We start from the raw sequence: 17,682 nt of genomic DNA, 5'->3' as shown, positions 1-17,682 counted from the left end.
AGTTCGGGCTGCCGGCCGGCCGGCCTGTCTTTCCTTGTGCATAACATATGTGGCGTACGTACGTATACTGTACTATACGTACACTTTGTACAGTACAGTAGACCAAGCGTTATGGGACCGGACGCGTACATGGAGTCACTTTGAAGAGCAAATCCAACGATTTAGCAGGTTAGTTCTCACGCCGTTTTCAGAGTATGTTGTCTAGTAGGCCTATATGAGGAGTCTATATCAAGTCTTTAAGGTAAAGGGTGCATATTCTATGTAAAATAAGTAAGTTTTCATGCGGGTGTCCGGAAACTCAACCCCCCATTATACTTATACTGTATGTGCGGGACTTCCGCGAGTGCGACGTGCGTAAAAGTTTGGGACGAACATCTTCGGACGTCTTGACCCACAAAGGTACGTGAAAAACGCTGAAAAATGATGTTAGTTTTCGAATTTTCGACCCATTTTATAAAACAAATGATGCACAGGATTATTTCGTGGCGTTAGTGTAGGCGTAGCTCACTCTCGGGTATTTACAATGTAGTGCAACATGCACTCGGCTTCGCCTCGTGCATGTTTCACAATTGTAAATACCCTCGAGTGCACTACGCCTACACTAACGCACTCTATCCTGTGCATCATTAGTATATTCCTACAGGCGATCCTTTGTCTCCATATTTGTTTACTTTAACTATGGAAACAGATGCGTCAGCTTGACTCACTGCTTTATATGAAGTGATCCATTATTTTCTTTATCATTAGAGCAAAAACGTGTTTTCGAACTTTGGGCGTTGTTTCATGCGCTATATTATGTGAAGAAATAACGTAAAGAGCGCTTAATTGGATCATTATTATTGAATGAAAAAAAAATAAGTTCGTGTTTCCGCAGGTTCGTTAAGACACAGTAAACTCACACTCACACACACACACACACACACACACCAATGATACTGAGAAGTCATTTTAAAGTAAAACGTACATGCCATACGTACATATGTGACTGCAGAAAAAATGCAAAATCAATTAAAAAATGGAGAAATATGCATAACAAATGCATGAAATAACGTTTTGATAACAATTTGGAATAGGTAACGACAAAAATGCTACACATTCCCACCAAAACACACGCCTTAAGTATTGTAATCTCAGGGCATTCCCGACTTATGGTTACTGAGTGGTCTTCTATTGTCGATTACATCAAATTACAATATATCGGACTATCAGTCGGCCGTCCTATGGCAAGAGGGTGTATCTTTGCTGCTCAAAGGGAGAAATAAAGTCGAGAAAATCGCTCTAAAGTTTGGGTATTTTCTCTTGCTGTAGAAGCCATATAAATATAAGTTTGGTGATGGAGTTTGCTTCACGCTCCAAACATCATGTTTTGACAACGTTTATTGTTTTTAAATGTTTAACAACAGAATTAAAGACATTTTAATCTACTTACATCTTTCTGCCAAAAAACATCTGGCCAGTATTGTAGCTGTCTTCTATGGCAAAAAAGGTGTGTCTAAAGATTCACTATGCAAATTGCTTCTTTCGACAGCTTTCTGTAAGGCAAAACGGCGTATCTATAGACTTTTTGCTTACAGAATCAAGCAAGACTAGTGTAGTATTGGTGTTAATACGGCAAACTGGTGCATCTGAAGATACACTACATCGATTCCTTCTGTTCATAGGACAAAAAAAAAAAAAAAAAAAAAACGTGTATCTTGCCATTACCAGTTAGAGTCAAGGGGCAGCTCTGAGTATCCACAGCCTGCACTGGCCTGAGAGTGAATCGAGTGCGTAACTCGAACTGCGTGCGAATCAATACTACTAAGGGCACAAATGGGGCACGTTTCGATCATGACGTATACTAAATTGTGTAGAAGTAACTTTATCCCTACCCACTACTGAACAGAGATTGCGATTCATGAATACAACTCGGGCGATGCACTGATTTGCATTTTTCACACTTTTGAATGTCAATAGAGGTAAAAACAGCTTATTATCCTGGCGAATCGCGTCGGCTAGACAAACTTCACTGTAGAGCATTTTGATGCTTTGCAAGAAAATTCGAAATAGGGATGATGAATTTGATGAATCTTGAGCCCTACTGAGAATAACAATTCAGCTTTAGCATGCTAAAATACGGTACTCGGATGGCAACCTCGCTTATTACTTTAGTTGGCAAGATCGATTAACCAGATATATACACTCAAAAAAAAAGAAAAAAAAGAGGAAAAGAGAGAAAAAAGTTAATGCTTCTTCGAGTTCATGTTTTTAATAGATTTTGGTGAAAAATAATGTTTTATCATATACCATTATTAAAGGGGATGGCTAGTAACCGATCAGTGGGAATCAGTGGGAATGCTGAGGGATGATTGTTCCAATCCTTGTGGGATTCATTTAAGAGTACATTATATATCTACTGTTGTGTGAAAATTATTTGCTTCAGAACGGTCTCATATTTAAGTAATGTGCAGATTAATGCCCCGTCACTGACCAGGGACGCTTACCTAGAAACATTAAATTGCACATTACTTGAATATGAGACCATTCTGAAGCAAATGATTTTCACACAAGAATATTCGTAATTGAAGAATTCATGAGACAAATTCAAGAACCAAATATTATCTACAATTTTTCTGATTTGAGAAATCAAATCAAATTCCTGCTGTTTTTGTAACTATTGCTTCATCTCTAATTTTATTTGAATTTGGATTTGGATTCTAAATTTTCCTCCATCATTTTAGCCTCTATTGATCTTTTGAGCTTCAAAGATACCTACTGTAGAGCTTATAAGTTTACTCTTGTAACTTAATTGATGTTTTTATGGTGTTAAAACTGTCTTTTGTTCGTATTGACATATGGAAGAGCATGTACGTACACATTGAATGACATCTTGTTAACTTTTTGCTTGCAATTTTTACTTTCGTGGTTTGAAAGAGAAAAAGCAAAGGTCTCCACTCATACGTAATGTCTCCCTTTTTACTGACTAACCAGGACGATAGCCAATTAAATTACTTTTCTTAATCATAATATAATACATTACCTTCAAGTCACATTTCTTATATGAGAAATATAAACATGTTTGCCTTCTTTCTGCGCTGAGCATTATGTCATAAATAAATCGGATCTATAGTTCTAAAAATTTTCACTCGAAAATGCCACCAGTCATTTCCTCAAATTTCACTACACTACACGAGGACAACATAACGCTTGTGTATAGATTATGAATATAAGATTAAATACATCCATATATACATACATATGAATATAATGCTAATTACATGGTTTTCTAAATGCCATAATTGGATCAACCAATCTTGATGGGGAACCATCAAACGACCGTTTTGTAAAGTAAGCCTCATACAGTCATAACCTTGTTGCCATAGACGCCTATAAGGTCACATGACCGCATTACAAGTCCTAGGCGTCAAGGCAGTAACTGGAGACGATGAGGTCGACATAAATCATGTCACCCGAAACAAAATTGTTACAACCAAGTTAACCAAGATCTTGACCTCATTTTGATGAACCTTTCGATTATTTACTCAGGTGCACAGGCCTACAAATTATTCTTTTGTTATGTCAGCTGTAACGTGTGTAAACAGCCCGTGGATCGATACCTCTTTGACAGACTGAATTGTAATGCCACATTATAATCAATAGTATTTCACGGTTCACATGCTATGGGTCCTGATTATGACATATCAAAATATCAGATAGCATACAGATGAGCAAACATGTAATTAAAATTTTCCGTGAATATTCTATTGTTGAGAGCTGAATGATAGCATTTTGAAGATAAAGAGAAAAATTTCCTATTCCCTCTTAAAACAATAATGCATATTATTTGCCCGTCCCTTGTAAAATCAATTATGCCCTTGCTTTTGATATTTGAGAACAACATACACATTGTCAACCGATTAATCTTGAATCCAATTTCATACGTACAAACTTGAAAATCATTTAGTTCAAATTGAATGTTTACAGATTTACCACATTCAATACTAATGTTTACTTTGTTCTTGCAAAGAATCTGCTTTTGTATCCTTTTAAGTCAGAATCAATGACCTGGAAATGCTAAACCAGATCTTGTGATCATTATTTTACCGAAAAAATCCATTATCAATACTTTCTCAAATATGACTCGACAACATATATTAAACGCAAATATGTGTGAAGACGAAGAGGTTCACGATCTTGAGTTCCAATTGGTTCTACTTTGATATGTAGCATTTTGCGGTCTTCAATGAATGGACAAAACAATTCCTCAGATTTATTTGTGCCTTCGAAAATTGATATATTTGAAGGCGTCGTATTTCGGAGTAATCTGAAGAGTCATTTTAAACTCAAACTTTCCCACATTTTTTTTTTTTTAGATCATCATAAGGGTTGTTCAGACGTATCACTGGTATAAAACATATGGCTGCACTCGTTAGCAGTATAAGTCTAACTAACGTGAGTCTATAATGGTTATGTCATTAATGGGTTCATAGTTATAACAAAATACAATAATTATATAAATTAAACGCTTCATAACATCGGTTACATTTTATAAGGGTGTAATAATATCAGACTAAACAATCGTGTGTGAAATTAAGTATAAAGAAATACAATAAGAGGATATATATATATATATATATCGGATTTGGTTTAAAAAAAAATTACCTCGAAAATGCCACCAGCCATTTCCTCAAATTTCACCACACTATACACGAGGACAACATAAAACCTAATATGTAGGCCTATAGATTATGAACATAAAGATGAAAAGCATCCATGTATATATATATATATATATGCATATATATATATATATATATATATGAGTATATGAATATAAGAACGACCCAAGTCCATGGAAGACCATTTCGAGTAAACTAAAAAAAACTTCATATCTTTTTTGTTTGTCCAATAATATTCTATTTAACTGTGATGAGAAGGCAATATTGTATATACAAATTAGAACATATATTATTATGACAATTAACATTAACATTAATTGTGGAGAGGCCATTTTGTGTGATGGACTTGGGTCGTTCTTTGATTCATATACATGATATTCTGCTATAGAGATGAGAGAAGGACGAGAGAGGGCGCTATTATATGAATGTAAGAATGACCCAAGTCCTTCATTCTTACATTCATATAAGATTTAACTCATTTATTTCAGGCACTTCCGGGGGTAATTAGGATTTATCATTTATACACAAGATGAGTCCATGCATAAGCTACAATTTCCCATGTCAAACTGAATTTGGCCAAAAATTGGACTTGGGCCGTTCTTATATTCATATACTCATATATATAATGATAATTGACATGATTTTCTTAATGCCACGACTAGATCCACCAATCTTGCCGGGGGACCTTTAACACGACCTGACACGTGCCAGTCAAACGACAGTTTTGTAAAGTAAGCCTCATACAGTCATAATCCCGTTGCCGTAGACGCCTGTAAGGTCACACGACCACATAATAAGTCTTAGGTGTCAAGGCAATAACTGGAGACGATGAGGTCGACAAAAATCATGTCACCCCAAACATAATTATTACAAACGAGTTTACCAAGATCTTGATCTCATTTTGATGAACCTTTCGATTATTTACTCAGGTGCATAGACTTACAAAGTATTCTTTTGTTATGTCAGCTGTAACGTGTGTAAACAGCCCATGGATCGATACCTCTTTGACAGCCTGAATTGTAATGCCACATTATAATCAATAATATTTCACGGTTCACATGCTATGGGTCCTGATTATGACATATTAAAACATTCGATAGCATACAGTTGAGCAAACATGTAATTACAATTTTCCGTGAATATTCTATTGCTGAGAGCTGATTGATATTTTTTTTTCGAAAATAAAGATTAAAATTTCCTGATTACCTCTGAAACAAAGAATGCATAATTCAGTAAGCGATACTCGTATTTGTCTTTCCCTTGTAAAATCAATTTTGCCCTTGCTTTTGATATTTGAGAGCAAGTTACACATTGTCAACCAATCAATCTTGAATTGAATTCCACATGACAGTAAAGACTTCAAAATCATGATATTCAAATATAATGTTAACAGATTCACCAGATTTACCACAAAATGTGTACCTTTGTTGTACTTGGCTTGCCATTTTGTTTGTGTACTCTTTTGGTTAAAAATGAATGAAATGAAAAGCAGAGGCGGGGGAGGAGGCATGGTTTCCACTCTAACAACCTGAGATTCTGTCAGCCATGGATAGTTCCTGCCAAGTTTCATACAAATTCCGTGTTGGTGTTTGCAAAAAAAAGAATCTGAAACTGTTAAAACCTTGCACAGGACGCACTTTATAAATTAATTGTGATTTCTTTCTTATTTCAAAAAATGATTTCATTTTAAATATATAATCTTTGTATCTTTCTCCCTCTCAAATCATTATAGTATGAAATTTCCCATAAAAGACAAATTATCCTTTCTGAAGTCTGGTTAATGTTGCTTTCATGTCACTTTGCTCGATGAAACTAAAGTATAATTGATTTGTGTCATATAAACGTTATTCATAGCAACAAGGGTATAAAGAAGCAAAAGTCACAGTAGGTCTATATAATTGCATTTCCGTTCACCGTATCAACCCTTGTTGCAATGTTATATTGATTTAGTACGAATATGTTTATGATCTGTCAGGAAGGCATGCGGTCCGTTATATGGTTTTTAGCAGTGATGAGTTTGTATTAAATTTTACCACGTGTCTTTAAAAACAGGGTCAAACTATAAAAACTGACTCACACTCTTGACCGGACCCTTACGAGGCAATCCCTGGATCTACCATGATCTACTATTTACAGTTTTGAAAATATGTTTAAAAGTGCGCAGTGTATCTACCTTTACTTTTGTTTTCCTAATAGAAAGAGACATTTTGGCTTAAGATTCTCTCATTGTGGGCGTTCTGTTCCTAATGGGGTCCGCATTGTTGGACAAGATGTCCAAATATTACTATATTCTGTCATTCTACACAGAAATCTTCGCACGTTAATTGTTGAAAAATTGTTACTGGATTTTCAAGGAGATGAAAATGTAAAAAGGTACTAACTTAGTCATCCCACCCCTATCCCCCCCCCCCCGTTCCCAATAGATACGTACTCGCATTTGTTATGATCAAGCTTGAGACTGAAACCATGAATGTCTTGGCACATAGCGCAAACTATTGTTCCATCACTTCTTGTTCTACAAGGTACTTCGGAAGTTCTGGGCATCTTGGGGACCCTGGGAGGGTCAGGGTGCCGTATGGAACAAATCAAATCTTACCATACTTGGGACACTCCTTGCTTATTTTGGTAAAAATCAGTCATGAGGGTTTTTAAAAAGCTTAAAATATGAAATCAATCCCCATTTTCTAAGGAGGCCAACTCCAGATCCGATGTAAACATAATGCAATCATACCACAGTCTATAATCTTTAGTATACCTTGCCTTAGAGAAGATACATGTAATGACTGTTGTAAAGGTTCCTATTAAATGGGGTGATATTTGACCCATTTATAAGGGTCCCACGGTGGAGGGAACATGATACCCAATCTAATCGAAAGATCATATCAGCTTCGGGATGACATCTGCAAAGTTCGATGAAATAATAATTAAAAAGAAAACTCGTGGGGTCGAAGCTAAAATAGTGAGAACTGGGCCCTATAGCCTTGTCCCACACATCAGAGTCTTTTGATTGTAAAGTGAACATTTACGAATAAATACAGGTTGGGCAAAGCAAACAACGAAAAGTTAACTCTATAAAATGAAAATACATCCGTTCAGTATACGCGCTAAAGCCCTACACTGCACACGGCATCCTTTATCTAGTTACAAGAGTCCTTTCAGAATAATGACTATGACGTGACAACGTTTATATCACAGCAGGCAATGTTTATTATTGTATTACCTATACGAGGTAGTTTGTATTATCACCACAGAAATAGCGCTAGTATGGACACACACACACAAAAAAACACAGGTAACATAATTATGTGACCCGCTACAGCAAAGGGATCCGAAAGTCGGGGGGGGGGGGGGACAATTTTCTGAACATGACATGTCACTATTCCCTTACTCTTCAGTCCACTCTAATTTCATATATAATATGACTTGTAAAAGTATTTGATTGCGGAGTTATCGATGATTTTATTAGCGCATGTTGAGTGGATTAGGAAATCAGCGTTTCGAGAAAACCGCCTTCAAAGGTTTCCTTCCGATGCTATCACGATTAAGGGGAGGCAAACCAGTTTTTACCGCTTGACAATAAAAGGTATGCTCCTAGCAACCTCTGTGACGTTCATTCAAGCTTTGCGCCAGTGGTCTATGCACAACAAATCAGTAACCAGGATACCACGCATTGACCAATAAGATCACTCCCTTGTTGCAAGGGGCAGAGTCTACCTGTGGCACTATATCCAAATCTTCGGACACATTTCTGTTCCGTTGAAGGTCGGAAAATCATGGCCCAGAAAGACGCTAATTTATTGCCTTTTCTTTGATGATTTAACTTCGAAATTTTGGTACATGATACACGATACATTAGACTACAATATTATGCCGAAAACAGAAATCCGATCTTTTTGACCGAATTTGATGATCTGACTTGAAACTCGATTTTCTCGGCTCAGCCGTCAGCGACTTTAGGATCCTTTTGGTTGTAGCGGGTCCCATATGCATCACAAGAAAAACAAGGAAAAACACTCGTGGTTCTCCGACAGCTCCGCCCTAGATTCGCCAACGTCGCAAGATGCATAAAATAAATGATATAGATTTTGGCGATTCATTTCATGTGTTTCATGTGTTTATACAACCGAACATATTTCCTGTTCCCCCCCCCCCCGGCAGTGATGGAACCCATTTTACGCCTTCCTACATCCAATTGTGCTCACCATAATTCTTCCATGGGCATTTCGGTTTCTTCCGCAGCTTCCCATGTCGGTAACCCTTGGCTTCTATTGGACAGACCTACTTCGAACCCGAAACCTCACATCTGAACGCTCCAACACACTTCAAGGTACAAGCATATCAGTTAAACAGTCCAGAAAAAAAAAATAGCGAAACAGCACGGTAATTACGTAGATAGGTTAACATGTATGGTGTGATGGGCACCACCTAAAAAGAAAATGTCCCTTATATTCTGAATACATTTTCTACATGGTAATGTCTGACCGCGAAGAGTGAGCCTGAATGATCGAAAAGCGAAACTGGATGACTGTCCTCAAGGTGCTACTTTTTCATGCGATTCTAAATGATCCGATTAACGTAAATAAAACGTGCATAGATAACGGTAAAATAATGACACTACAGAACTCATGAACAAGAATAATCAGCCTCTTACATAATATCAAATACAGAAATCTACCAGCTAACAATATGTACAAATAGCTAAAAAAAAAAAAAGCTGAAGTGCTGAGAGACTACGTCGACTTGGACAGTATCCACAGAAACCGGAAGTCCCGTCAGTCTGATGTGACCTTGCCACCTGAGGTCATCATAGCGGAATGGAGGATGAAAGAGGGTGAAGGGAAGATGTTTGGCGTATTCGACTAACGGGTGCAGGCCCCACCAGCCTCTTGTTAACATTACTTGGCAAAACGTTGTCATAGATGGCATATAGTAAGATATTGACACCATGCAGTGCTATACTACTCTCAATGATTTTGAGGCATATGGCAATACTTTTGTTGGCGCTATATAGATAGATAGATCGATAGATAGATAGTTGGATAGATAGATAGATAGATAGAGAAAGACAGATAGAGATAGAGATAGAGATACATGTAGATGAAAGTTATTAAATTGATGCGTACAGAAATAATAGTGCTGCATGAACACAGTCAGCTGCCACTCCTGCCTTTACTCCAGACAAACAGTGGTACGCTGTTCAACACTGATCTCCAAACAAATCTTAGAATACACTATCTCCTTCGATATTTGATGCATTATTTTAATGACTCTTTACAGACATGGATTCTTACAACAAATCAATGATCTACAGCACGAAAGGCTTCATAACAAAGACACGCGTCATGCCTGCAATAGCATTGCATACGGTATGATGAATGTTCGCTTTGTTTGTACGGAACAAAACTGCAGATATGGATGACTTCATGATTGGCAATAGATTGAATGTACTGGGTTTGTGTAAAACATGGCTCAATACACACGATCACGATCGTTCCAATAGTATGCACCCACTATTTGCTAGACTACTCTCAAGGCGCATTTGTTTTAATTGAATTTTAGTAAAATTTCAGACGAGTAATTATCATTGAAGCACTCATTGATGTGATACTGTAATTATGCTCGGTAGGAAATTGTGTAATGCAGGTATTCATGGCCCGAGAGTAAAGTGTTATGCGGCGCATTGTATTATTATTTTAAGTTATTAACATCACTATCATTATAAGTTTTTAGTAGAAGTAGTTGTAGCATAATGATTTCGCAGAAACTACTCAATCCTTTAAATTTTCCCCTATTTCCTCCTTTGTAAACTGTGTAAATAGGTTCTCAAAGGACACTACTAATTCTACCGTTTCCCTTACTTCAGATTTAAAGCATTTCAGATTTTCCAGGTGCTTGTGAAATCACGCCATACAAACATACAAACATACAAACTATAAACAAACATTGAAAATAAAAACCTTTATAACATGACCCTGCATCACAAAACCAAAAACAAATGCAATTATTATTTCACGTATTGACGAAACAGGGTTTGTGAACATTTCCAAATATGTGGGGGGGGGGGGCAATTCCTTTCATGTAACTATTCTAAAAAATGAAAATCATTTATATTTCCCTGTTGGAAAAAAAGAGAAATTTCCCCATGCTATCCATGGATTAATTATTACATAAGAGAATATTTCAAACTGGGAATGTTTGCTTCCACGGCTGATTCACAGCGTATAGTGGAGCCACTCATGTGATTATAATTTACATTAATAGTATGCTATTGCTATTTTACTTTCAACGTTTACACATCATCGCGATTTCATGTAGAAACTGTATTGAGACTGAAGTTAAAATACTCAATTGAACCACATGAAACGCGAAAACTTTACTTCTTGTAAAAGATGATGATGTTGTAAGTAAGCTCAAACATGACAACGACTTTTATTATTTTTATTCTCGTACTTTATTATTTTCCTAGTATTTCTGATAAACTATGTATCAAACACTAAACAGTGGGTATTTGGGTACTTGTCTTAAAGTGACACAACGGAGAATTCCTACATTCTTAAAATTCCCCCTTCATTACGTCATAATTATCTCACCGTTGATTGGTGGTGCTGTTGGTTCATTATCTCCGTCCACTGAAGTGACCCAGTCAGTTTGTTCTGTCCGGTAAGAGACAATGACAAATAGGATTTCCAAAACAATTTGCCTAAGAAATAATGAATCTCTTTACTCCTGCAGTGCTTGAGAAATAAGGCAAAATGTGACCCTGCAGCACAAAACGAGTTATTAAAGTTGAAAGTGAAGAGTGTGTACAGGGTTTTTAAAGAAATGACAGGAGGACTCTAAAGACACACCTAATCACACTATTATATAAATAGTGCTCGAGATAAACTGCTTAAAAACGCATTTTCCTGTTCATTCTATGATATCAAATTTTAGCGTAATGTTGAAGCAGACTTGCTTTTCCAGAAAATATAAAACTGTAAAGATTGACCAAATTGACCCTTTTTACCCATTTTCAGTCCTGACACAAAATCAGTGCGTGCGACTTTTTGTTCGTTTTGTGATGGACGGTCACAAATAGTCTTGTTGGTATTTAGTCCTGTTGCCATAGACGCCGATAAAATTCATGACGCATAAATTGTCCTACAGGTCTCAATACAATAACGAAGGCCGAGGAGGTCAGACATACTTTATATGTTAGCCAATATCAAATTCAGTTCAGCGAGATCTCGGCCTCATTTCAGTGAACTTTCGTTTATTTACTTATGGCCATATTATAAAAGAAAGCATCCTATTGTTTTACCGAATGGAACTTGTGAATACAACCCATGGATACCTCAGTGACAGACTGAATTGTGGTATCCACAGTGTCATGAATAAGAGTTTACGGCTGAGATGCCATGCTTGGCAGGTTTGACAAGTTCCACGAGGTCTTATTATGAGGTATCATTTTTTTTTTTTTTTTTTTGGATTCAGGGCGAGTCATCCATGACAATGTGATTAACAAAGCTGTTCCTGTTCGTGCATGGTAGATTATCAAAAGACAAGATAAATGTAGGTCTATTTGTTTCATCGTACCGAAAAATCACAAAAGGATTTGATTCATCAAATATCGCAGGGTTATTTTTGTGTTGCGATACCCCTTACTGTTAACAATCGATTTCTCCTCGCTTTTCTTACAATTGCAAAAAGGTTATTTAATGTACAAGACGTAAGTTTGTGCCTTTGTTTTACCATTGCATCGGAGAGTGTGTTATCCGATATTCCCTCCATGCAGGCGATCCTTTGTCTCCATATTTGTTTACTTTAACTATGGAAACAGTTGCGTCAGCAGCTTGACTCACAGCTTTATATGAAGTGATCCATTATTTTCTTTATCATTAGATATTGGATCATTATTATTAAATGAAAAAAAATAAGTTCGTGTTTCCGAAGGTTCGTTAAGACACAGTAAACTCACACTCACTCACACACACACACACACACACACAAACACACCAATGATACTGACAAGTCATTTTAAAGTAAAACGTACATGCCATATACGTACATATGTGACTGCAGAAAAAATGCAAAATCAATTAAAAATGGAGAAATATGCATAACAAATGCATGAAATCACGTTTTGATAACAGAATTTGGAATAGGTAACGACGAAAACGCTACACATTCCCACCAAAACGCACGCCTGAAGTATTGTAATCTCAGGGCATTCCCGACTTATGGTTACTGAGTGGTCTTCTATTGTCAATTACATCAAGTTACAATAATAAAATATCGGACTATCAGTCGGCCGTCCTATGGCAAGAGGGTTTATCTCTGCTGCTCAAAGGGAGAAATAAAGTCGAGAAAATCGCTCTAAAGTTTGGGTATTTTCTCTGGCTGTAGAAGCCATATAAATGTAAGTTTGGTGATGGAGTTTGCTTCACGCTCCAAACATCATGTTTTGACAACGTTTATTGTTTTTAAATGAGTATATGAATATAAGAACGACCCAAGTCCAATTTTTGGCCAAATACAGTTTGACATGGGAAATTGTAGCTTATGCATGGACTCATCTTGTGTATAAATGATAAATCCTAATTACCCCCGGAAGTGCCTGAAATGAATGAGTTAAATCTTATATTAATGTAAGAATGAAGGACTTGGGTCATTCTTACATTCATATAATAGCGCCCTCTCTCATCCTTCTCCCATCTCTATAGCAGAATATCATGTATATGAATCAAAGAAAGACCCAAGTCAATATGAATCAAAGAACGACCCAAGTCCACCACACAAAATGGCCTCTCCACAATTAATGTAAATGTTAATTGTCATAATAATATATGTTCTAATTTGTAAAATGCAATGTTGCCTTCCCATCACAGTTAAATAGAATATTATTGGACAAATAAAAAAGATACGAAGTTTTTTTTTTTTTAGTTTACTCGAAATGATCTTCCATGGACTTGGGTAGTTCTTATATTCATATACTCAAATGTTTAACAACAGAATTAGAGACATTTTAATCTACTTACACCTTTCTGCCAAAAACATCTGGCCAGTACCGTAGCTGTCGTCTATGGCAAAAAAAAAAAAAAAAAGGTGTATCTAAAGATACACTATGCAAATTGCTTCTTTCGACAGCTTTCTGTAAGGCAAAACGGTGTATCTATAGATACACTTTTTGCTTACAGAATCAAGCAAGTGTAGTATTGGTGTTAATACGGCAAACTGTTGCATCTGAAGATACACTACATCGATTTCTTCTGTTCATATGACAAAAAAAGTGTATCTTGCCATTACCAGTCAGAGTCAAGGGGCAGCTCCGAGTATCCACAGCCTGCACTGGCGTGAGAGTGAATCGAGTGCGTAAATCGAACTGCGTGCGAATGAATACTACTGCTAAATAGGCCTGCACTAGCCTGAGAGTGAATCGAGTGCGTAACTCGAACTGCGTGCGAATCAATACTACTGCTAAATAGGGCACGTTTCGATCATGACGTATACTAAATTGTGTAGTAGTAACTTTATCCCTACCCACTACTGAACAGAGATTGTGATTCATGAATAAAAAATCGGGCGATGCACTGATTTGCATTTTTCACACTTTTGAATGTCAATAGAGGTAACAACAGGTTATTATCCTGGCGAATTGCGTCGGCTAGACAAACTTCACTGTAGAGCATTTTGATGCTTTGCAAGGAAATTCGAAATAGTGATGATGAATTTTATGAATTTTGAGCCCTACTGACAATTACAATTCAGCTTTAGCATACTAAAATACGGTACTCGGATGGCAACCTCTCTTATAACTTTAGTTGCCAAGATCGATTGACCAGATATATACACTCAACAAAAAAAAAAAAAAGAGGAAAAGAGAAAAAAAAAGTTAATGCTTTTTCGAGTTCATGTTTTTCATAGATTTTGATGAAAAATAATGTTTTATCATATACCGTTATTAAAGGTAATTTAATTGGCTATCAACTTTGTAGGCCAATATGAAGGGAAATTTTACGCGTGCATGGCATTAGGGGACACATTCGTTTTTGTCCTCCAAGGCACAAAAGTGAAAATTGCAAAAATTGACATGTTGCTTTTTCCTCATTTGCAAATGCCTTTCAAGGTAACAATGAGAACAAAAGACCAGTTTAAGTTTTCTTTATCTTCTTATAACCTCACAAAAATCAAAGTGGGAATCTAAAGGGGGAAATAAGAATTTTCTGTTAACCTAAACTTCAAATGATATAGGTAGTGAGGGGACAAGGATGATTAAATGAACAAAATATCTTTATCTAACTCCTTTGATTTCGTAATTGTAGAATTCATGAGACAAGTTCAAGAACCAAATATTATCTACAATTTTTCTGATTTGAGAAATCAAATCAAATTCCTGCTATTTTTGTAACTATTGCTTTATCTCTGATTTCATTTCAATTTGGATTTGGATTCTTAATTTTCCTCCATCATTTTAGCCTCTGATCTTTTGGGCTTAAAAGATACTTACTGTAGAAATTATAGGTTTACTCTTGTAACTTAATAATTGATGTTTTTATGGTGTTAAAATTGTCTTTTGTTCTTATTGACACATGGAAGAGCATGTACGTACACATTGAATGACATCTTGTTAACTTTTTGCTTGCAATTTTTACTTTCGTGGTTTGAAAGAGAAAAAGCAAAGGTCTCCACTAATACGTAACGTCTCCCTTTTTACTGACTAACCAGGACGATAGCCAATTAAATTACTTTTCAAACTATATTATATAATACATTACCTTCAAGTCACATTTATTCTTTGAGAAATATAAACATGTTTACCTTCTTTCTGCGCTGAGCATTATGTAATAAATAAATCGGATCTGTAGTTCTAAAAATTTTCACTCGAAAATGCCACCAGTTATTTCCTCAAATTTCACCACACTACACGAGGACAACATAAAGCCTATGTATAGATTATGAATATAAGATCAAATACATCCACATATACATACATATGAATATAATGCTAATTGACATGGTTTTGTGAATGCCATAATTGGATCAACCAATCTTGATGGGGAACCATCAAACGACCGTTTTGTAAAGTAAGCCTCATACAGTCATAATCCCGTTTCCATAGACGCCAGTAAGGTCACATGACCGCATAATAAGTTCTAGGTGTCAAGGCAATAACTGGAGACGATGAGGTCGACAAAAATCATGTCAGCCCAAACATGATTATTACAAACGAGTTTACCAAGATCTTGACCTCATTTTGATGAACCTTTCGATTATTTACTCAGGTGAATACACTTCTATTTTGTTTTGGCAGCTGTAACGTGTGTAAGCAGCCCATGGATCGATACCTCTTTGACAGCCTGAATTGTAATGCCACATTATAATCAATAATATTTCACGGTTCACATGCTATGGGTCCTGATTATGACATATCAAAACATTAGATCGCATACAGTTGAGCAAACATGTAATTACAATTTTCTGTGAATATTCTATTGCTGAGAGCTGATTGATAATTTTTCGAAAATACTGATTAAAATTTCCGGAATACCTCTGAAACCAAGAATGCATAATTCAGTAAGGGATACTCGTATTTGTCTGTCCCTTGTAAAATCAATTTTGACCTTGCTTTTGATATTTGAGAGCAATAACTTACACATCGTCAATCAGTCAATCTTCCATATGACAGTAAAGACTTCAAAATCATGCAATTCAAATATAATGTTAAAAGATTCACCAGATTTACTACAAATGTCTACCTTTGTTGTACTTTGCTTGTCATTTTGTTTGTGTAGGACCTACCCTTTTTGGTCAAAATCAATGAACTGAAAATGCGGGGGCCGGGGATGAGGCATGGTTTCCACTCTAACAATCTGAGATTTTGTCAGTCATGGATTGTTCCTGCCAAGTTTCGTAAAAAATCCGTGTTGGTGTTTGCAAAAAGAATCTGAAAATGTTAAAACCTTGCCCAGAGCGCACTTTACATATCAAATATGATTTTCCCCCATAAAAGAATGATTTCATTCTAAATTTATGATCTTAGTATCTATCTCTCTCTCTCTCTCTCTCAAATCATTACATCATGAAATTTCCCATTAAGAACATTATTTCCTTTCTGAAATCTGGTTAATGTTGCTTTCATGTCACTTTGCTCGATGAAGCTAAAAAATAATTGATTTGTGTCATATAAATGTTAGTCATAGTAACAGGGTATAAAGAAGCAAAAGTCACAGTAGGCCTATTATACTTGCATTTCCGTTCACCGTACTAACACAAGCTGAGATGTTAGTGATTTAGTACGAATATGTTTATGAGATGCCTGGAAGGCATGTGGTCTATTATACATATGTTTTGTAGCACTGATGGCGGTAATAGGTGTAACTGGTGTAATGTGAAGTACAGTACTTGCTTGTACAGCAATTGTTCACTTGTACGGTCCCAGTATCGTCTGCACTGAACCGAACCCTTTCCTTATCTGCCTACACTCGCAGCCACGCCCACGTCAAACACGCACACGTTAAGACACACACACACACACGCACACACACACCCAAATCTCACACTCTCAAGCACAATCATACTCTCGCATGTTAAAACACTGCTTACACACGCCATGCATACACACACTACCACTGTTATAATGATGCCATTGGCGGCATTGGTGTGAAAATATGTTTCGTATTCAGACCTGCGGTGTGCTAACAAGTGCCCGAGAAGGTAATTGGCTTGGGGTTTTTGGAGCTATTCTGTACTTATCGTATATTATTGATGATCCGGAAATTGATCGAATGTAATAGCCAAGCCACGTTTGTCCTTGTCTAATGTCGGCTCAAATTTTTGTGTATGTCTGTTTTTGCTTCTCGTCTCGGAAGCCCACAGAGACACTGGATTTATTCTTATTATGTTGTGTGTGCTCTATGTCTTTTTCTGTCCATGCTTCTCAGTGTTCTTACTTACCTTATTCTGCCCTTTCTCGTTTCACGTTCTACGTCTCTTCAGCGACCTATATATAAGAAAGGGGAGAAAAATGATGTCAATAATTACAGAC

This window comes from Diadema setosum, unplaced genomic scaffold, assembly GCF_964275005.1.
Source record: "Diadema setosum unplaced genomic scaffold, eeDiaSeto1 scaffold_36, whole genome shotgun sequence".
Classification (NCBI taxonomy): Eukaryota; Metazoa; Echinodermata; class Echinoidea; order Diadematoida; family Diadematidae; genus Diadema; species Diadema setosum.
Note: the sequence above shows the minus strand (reverse complement) of the source record.